Here is a 6,537-nt window from a genome sequence, read left to right as displayed (position 1 = left end):
GCGCCATTGCACTCCAGCCTGGGTGACAGAGCAAGACTCTTTCTAAAAAAAAAAAAAAAAAAAAAAAAAAAAAAAAAACACTTATAAAAAAAAAAAAAAAAAAAAAAAAGAAAATACAGCACTATTTGATCCCATCACTTTTTAGTTATATAGGTATTTATGTATATATGCACATGTATGTATGTGTATGCATGCACACACATGCACTGAATTTCAAATCAGATTCAAGGAGGGCATGAGAAGCCTGGGTTGAGAAATACTGCACTAAAATAAGAATATTTTTTCAATTGCAAAAAAGGCAAATAGTAAGTACTTCTTAGTCATTTGTGAAATTTCTGATTTCATTTACATCAGCCATTTGTTTCTTCTTGACAGCATCCCTTACAGAAAACACTAACTGAAAGCTGGGCTGGCTCACGCCTGTAATCCCAGCACTTTGGTAGGCTGAGGTGGGCAGATCACGAGGTTAGGAGTTTGAGACCAACTTGGCCAACATGGTGAAACCCCATTTGCACTAAAAATACAAAAATTAGACGGGTGTGGTGGTTGTGCACCTGTAATCCCAGCTATTAGGAGGCTGAGGCAGGAGAATCACTTGAACCCAGGAGGTGGAGGTTGCAGTGAGCCGAGATCACACTATTGTACTCTAGCCTGGACGACAGAGAGAGACTCAGTCTCAAAAACAAAAACAAACAAAACCCCACTAATTGAGTGCTTATTATCTACACTGGGCACTGTTCTAAGTGCTTTACATCTGTTAACTAATTAAATCCTCAAAGCCCTATAAGGTAGGTGGTTATTATCTTTATTTTACAGATAGAAAGTTCTTAGAGTTGGTATGCAGCAAGGACTTGAACTCAGGAATTCTGGCTTCATTATACAATGCCAATTCTACATTTAATTTCCAGTATGTCTCCACCAGTCCATTTCTTTCTAGTTCCCTATCAGCATGCTTCCTTCTTTGCAGCAACCAGGCAGTGCTCACATCCACCTGGCAAGCAAATCCCAATAACTACCCCTCTTCTCCTTTGCCAGACCTATTCAGCAAAGGATCAGCAAATAGAAGAGAAGGTCCTAAAAGCACCCAAGCTGTATTTGGCCAACTAGGGCCTCAGTCCTTCCCCGACCCTCAACCCACGTCCTCCCTCTACCAACGGGCAATTCCCAAAAACAGATTTCAAAGCTACAATTTTTAACACATGAATATATGTACACACATACAACTTGCATATGTACATTAAGAGAATTATTTCAATAGTTACTAAAAGGTATAAAATGGAAAGTCTTTCTCTCTACTCCCTGGGAGCAAACTGCCCATAATATGTTCTTAATAATTATAAATTATGCTTATAATTATGATTAGCATAACTTTATTTTTATTTTTAGACAGAGTCTGGCTCTGTCGCCCAGCCTGAAGTACAATGGCACAGTCCTGGCTCACTGCAACCTCTACCTCCTGTGTTCAAGCAATCCTTGTGCCTCAGCTTCCCGAGAAGCTGGGATTACAGGCACGCCAGCACACAGAGCTAATTTTTTGTATTTTTTAGTGAGACGGGTTTGCACCATGTTGGTCAGGCTGGTCTTCAACTCCTGACCTCAGGTAACCCGCCTGCCTCAGCCTCCCAAAGTGCTAGGATTCCAGGTGTGAGCCACTGCACCTGGCCAAGCATTGTAACTTTATATATATACCTCTATTTTTTGATCTATCAACTTCAGATTACGTTTATCTTTTGAGTCCTAAGTACGGAAGATGAGGAGCATACTTACCTCCCATTAATCTCCCCTCGTCATCATCCCATTTTAAAAATATTATTTTCCTACTGTCAATGTTAACAACTTGAATCCTATAATCCTTCCATGCTTTGTCTTTGGAGTTATAAACAGACAGTATTTAGAATATTATCATTATGTATGTATTTTACTGGAGAACTAAACATGAAGCGACCCATAGAAAGGGAAATATTCCACACAGAGCTACTAATCTAATAGACCAAAAAAAAAAAAAAAATGAGCCAAAGAATCAACAAGCATCTAGTAACATTTACTGAACATTTGCCATGTGGCAGAAACATGTTAAGCAGTCTACGTACAATGCCTTATTTATTTCCCCAAAACAACCATTTAAGGAAGAATTATCACAAGCCCAATTTTGCAAACAGAAACTAAGGCTAAGGTTACATACCTGCCAAGTGCCCAGATCAGCTAGTATGGAGCAGGGCAGAGATTTGAATCCATGTATGGCTCCAGGACCTGAGCTCTTCACCACTATACTGCTTGCTCATACTAACTATTCTTTCACTTTCTTTTTCCTAACAATGTCTAATTAATGCCCTGAATAGCAAATAGAGTGTGTTATTCAGAGATTAAAATCATTCTGTCTAGATAATGAACTTGTTTTCAGATGGATGTTCTCTTTCAAATCTTTAAAAAGTATCACAATGACACTGTATTCAGCCTTTCTACTCACCAAATCTGGGAACCATTAACAATTACACTTTATGGATGGATTTCACAATATAGTATATAGAAGCAAAGTGCAGATCTCAGAATGACCTCCTGTTCACATATTAAAAATCACGAATAGAACACTGAAAGCAGTAGTCTAATAAAAGAAAATTATTTAAAACTCAGGAATAAAACACAAAAAGATGAAAATTCTTTGAGGATACAGTTATCTCTTTGTTCAGTCTTTAATCATGTTTTTCAATTGGATACAAATTAAAGGGCTACTGAATTATCCAACATGATGCTGTTTCTTGCTATACTATATACACTATGCAGTAATACACTGAGCAATTTAATTCCAAGTTATCTTTAACTCTATTTCTAAAATTTACAGGTGAAGAGAAGCTCATTTACAGACCAAGTCTCTCCTTATGATTCCAAGCACAGGTGATTATAATATTGTGCAAGAACGGAGCTACTAAACTCATTCAATGGCCGGGCGCCAGTGGCTTACGCCTGTAATCCCAGCACTTTGGGAGGCCGAGGCCAACGGATCACGAGGTCAGGAGTTCGAGACCAGCCTGGCCAACATGGTGAAACTCTGTCTCTACTAAAGATACAAAATTAGCCGGGCGTGCTGGCCCGCGCCTGTAATCCCAGCTACTCGGAAGGCTGAGGCAGGAGAATCGCTTGAACCCAGGAGGTGGAGGTTGCGGTGAGTGGAGATTGCACCACTGCACTCTAGCCTAGGACAGAGCGCGACTCCAGCTCAATAAAATAAAATAAAACTATCATGGACCAGATGTAAATCAAGCTCTCCTGACACTAAATTCTCTATGGCAAGAGGTCAAGGGTCTGGCTTATAACCATAACCTAAAACCATTTCAACGCAACAAAATACATTACTATACCGAATTAACTGATAGTTTCTTTCCAGTACAGGTGTTCTTCAGTAAGCAACTAGTACACGGTACCGCATCTACAACTCAGAACCAGCATTTAAACTATGGGAGCATTCAAACAGATATGGCTAAAAAGAGGATGCCAATTTGAAGAGCAGCTCTACAATTGAGAGCCACTCATTCTATCAGTTTCCCAAAGATATCTTGAACTGTGCAGATACTTGTAAATTGGTACTTTTCATTTTTTTTTTTTTATCGGTTTAATGTATCTGTCAGTCTCTTATAAGCTGTGAGGTTCAGCATGGACGAGGGTGTGACATTCATTCATCTTTTTATCTCCTAGGACTAGCAAAGTGTCTGGTACACAGCAGGCTCGGAATGCCTGTGAGGAATTAACCACAGGACAAGGAAGTCCATGCTGCAAACAAAGGAAAACGGAGAGGAGGCATTTTAGTTGAGACGTTAAGGAATCAATTACCCTTTAGAAACAGATCTTGTACCTGGTCAGGACACAATGCAATAACTGAAAGGGCCTCGTGAAGTCAGCGTCAGCCCTACCTTCCTGAACTCTTTTCCATTGGGTCTAGGCAGTGCGGCCGTTCGCCCTGCAGAGAGCCAGGCCTTCAGTCCCCAGATCCCTGCGTCAAGACAGGGCTGCAAACACCACAGAGCCCAACCCAGTGTCAGCCATTCTCCCTTCCCAGTTCAGGCCCAGCTTCGGCCCCAGACTAAACTCGGGCCGCGTCTGTTAGCTCCGGGCCGTACCATGACAGGGCAATTCAGGTGGACCACAGGCGGACCTGGTTCACTCACCTACTTGGTAGAGCCGACCCTCGGGTGAAAAAATGGTAATGTGGCGGTCAAACCCGGCGCTGGAACCACGGGACATGTTGCTAGAACCGCCACTTCAAACACAATCTCTGGGCCCCGCAGCTCCTGCACCAGGCGTACAAGCCTCTCCCGGAAGTTGCAGCGACTGCTTCCGGGGTACCAGCCGCATTTCTTCCGCTCTTGCACGCCAAACTCACGGCGCTGGAGCCACTTCGAGCGCCGAGCTCTGAGGCCCCACCCACTATGGGGGTAGCAGGGTGAGGGCGGGAGGACTTGGAAGGTGTGCGCCTGCGCCAAGTTTGCATCTTGAGCGGGTTGAAAATACGAGGTGAAAGTTGGGTCGTGGCGGTTTGAGGCTTTCATCTGGAGAATAAATTGACTATAGCAAGAACGAAAAGGCTTCCTCGGGGCCCAAAATAGTGATTTGCCTACCAATGTGACCTAAATAGACCGTGTAATTTACAAGTCTCTGACATGCATCCTGTGTCTGGTTAGACGGCTGGCTTGCTTTCTTCCTAACTTCTTTAACCCGCCACTTTCGTTCTATTACTGGGGAAATAGGTTGCAGCTGCAGCAGCTGCGGCAGCTGCAGCCGTTAAATTTAGGCACCGAAGGGAGCGGGTTCAAGGAGCCGCCGGAAAGAACATTATTTTCTGACAGCCAGGCAAGATGTTCCTTTGGCCAGCAGCCCCGACAATTTTTAGCTTTTTTTTTTTTTTTTTGAGAAGGCATTTACCTCTTGTGACACAGGCTGGGATGCAGTGGGCGCAATCTCGGCTCACTGCAACTTCTGCCTCCCGTGTTCAAGCAATTCTCTTGCCTCAGCCTCCCGAGTAGCTGGGATTACAGGAATGTGCCACCATGCCCGGCTAATTTTGTATTTTTAGTAGAGAGGGAGTTTCACCATGTTTGTCAGGCCGCTCTCGAACTCCTGACTGCAAGTGATCCACCCGCCTTGGCTTCCCAAAGTGCTGGGATTACAGGCGTGTGCCACCATGCCTGACCAATTTTTAGTCTTCAAAGTGGAACACCAGCCTGGCCAAAGTAGGAAGGCCCCATCTCTACAAAAAAAATAAAATTAGGTGGGCCTCGTGGCCCGCGCCATTAGTCTCAGATACTTGGGGGACTGAGGTGGAAGGATGGCTTGAACCCAGGAGATCAGGCTGCAGTGAGCTATAATTACGCCACTGTATTCTAGCCTGGGTAACAGAGGAAGATCTGTCTAAAAAAAAAAAAGTGGAACTGAGGTTGAAATACGGGTAATGGGGAGTGAGGTTAAGCAGCCTTGATGAATAATGAACTAGAACTGAGGAGATGGGGCTTATGGCAGCGAGTGTTGCATGGATTAATGAGAGTAATTCCAAGCTGGCGAGGTCGCAAATTTGTGCCTATTTTGACTTTCCCCAAGGCACACTCCTGTTTAATGAATTTAAAATGCAAAACATAATGTTAGGATAGTTGTTTTTCTCCCCAGATAAAGATGGTTTGTGTACAAGGAAGGCAAGATACACTAATGTTTTACGCACCGTAATGCCTGCTGTCATACTGAACTAGGGATTCTTACCTCTTTAATGTATTTCCTAAACTCACTTTCTATTTTAAAGGAAAAATACTGTAAGATCCTCATAAGAGAATTCCAGTTTCTCAAGAGTGTTTTTTAAAAAATGAATTTCAATTTTATTAACCTGAAAAATCCAAAACTGAAACATGGTTAAGAAAACAGTAAACACAAACAGCATCTCTGGCACAAAGGGTACTTTCCAGCACTGGCTAGCTCCCAAGTGGACTGATAAAAGTTTTCCCTGGCTTCTGGTTCAGGTCCCTACTCTCAGGACCAACTCCTCTTGACCTTTTGAAGACTTTTGTTTTCTCGGACTCTGAAAGAGCCTGGTATACTGTAATTCCCATTGTTTGCCTGCATAGTCACAGATAGAGTTCTTGGTAAGGCTGTTAGGAGGGTGAACTTAGTCCCACAGCATCAACAGCTGGCTTATGCTTGTATCCCCCAAATTAGATCTCTAGCTGGACCCTTCTCTGGAGCTGAATCTTCTCTGATTGCCAATGGGATATTTTCCACATTGAGACATATGGCACCTAAAAACCCAACCTATTTAAAAGAGAACTCCTTATCTCTTCCCTCTTAAGCCAATTCCTTCCCCTTGTACCATGTTTTCCAAGTGTTTAGAGCCAAATTTTTCAGCAGTCTTAATTCCTTAACACTTCCCCACTCTGTCTTAATTTGTTCCTGCTTTGTCATTCTGCCCTGTTTTTTTTTTTTTAAGGAAATGGAATGTTGCTCTGTCACCCAGACTGGAGTACAGTGGCATGATCACTGCAGCCTTGAACTCCTGTGCTCAAG

The 6,537-nt window shown here is 43.0% G+C and overlaps 1 long non-coding RNA gene across 1 annotated transcript in view; it reads right to left on the bottom strand.

Annotated features, from left to right (window-relative positions):
• The window catches only part of LOC108306061, a 15,983-nt gene extending 11,112 nt beyond the window's left edge, over positions 1 to 4,871 (bottom strand). Inside the window, exons 1-3 of the long non-coding RNA XR_001825987.2 lie at positions 4,161 to 4,871; positions 2,289 to 2,292; positions 118 to 121 (exon numbers count right to left, since the gene is read on the bottom strand). This is a non-coding gene — a long non-coding RNA (uncharacterized LOC108306061). The remainder of the gene's footprint in view (positions 1 to 117; positions 122 to 2,288; positions 2,293 to 4,160) is intronic.
• Between the last annotated feature and the right edge of the window lie 1,666 nt (positions 4,872 to 6,537).

The sequence above is a fragment of the Cebus imitator genome, unplaced genomic scaffold (assembly GCF_001604975.1).
Source record: "Cebus imitator isolate Cc_AM_T3 unplaced genomic scaffold, Cebus_imitator-1.0 Scaffold69, whole genome shotgun sequence".
NCBI classification, from domain to species: Eukaryota; Metazoa; Chordata; class Mammalia; order Primates; family Cebidae; genus Cebus; species Cebus imitator.
The sequence above is the reverse complement of the archived record's forward strand: the minus strand, read 5'-3'. Positions and strand labels throughout refer to the sequence as shown.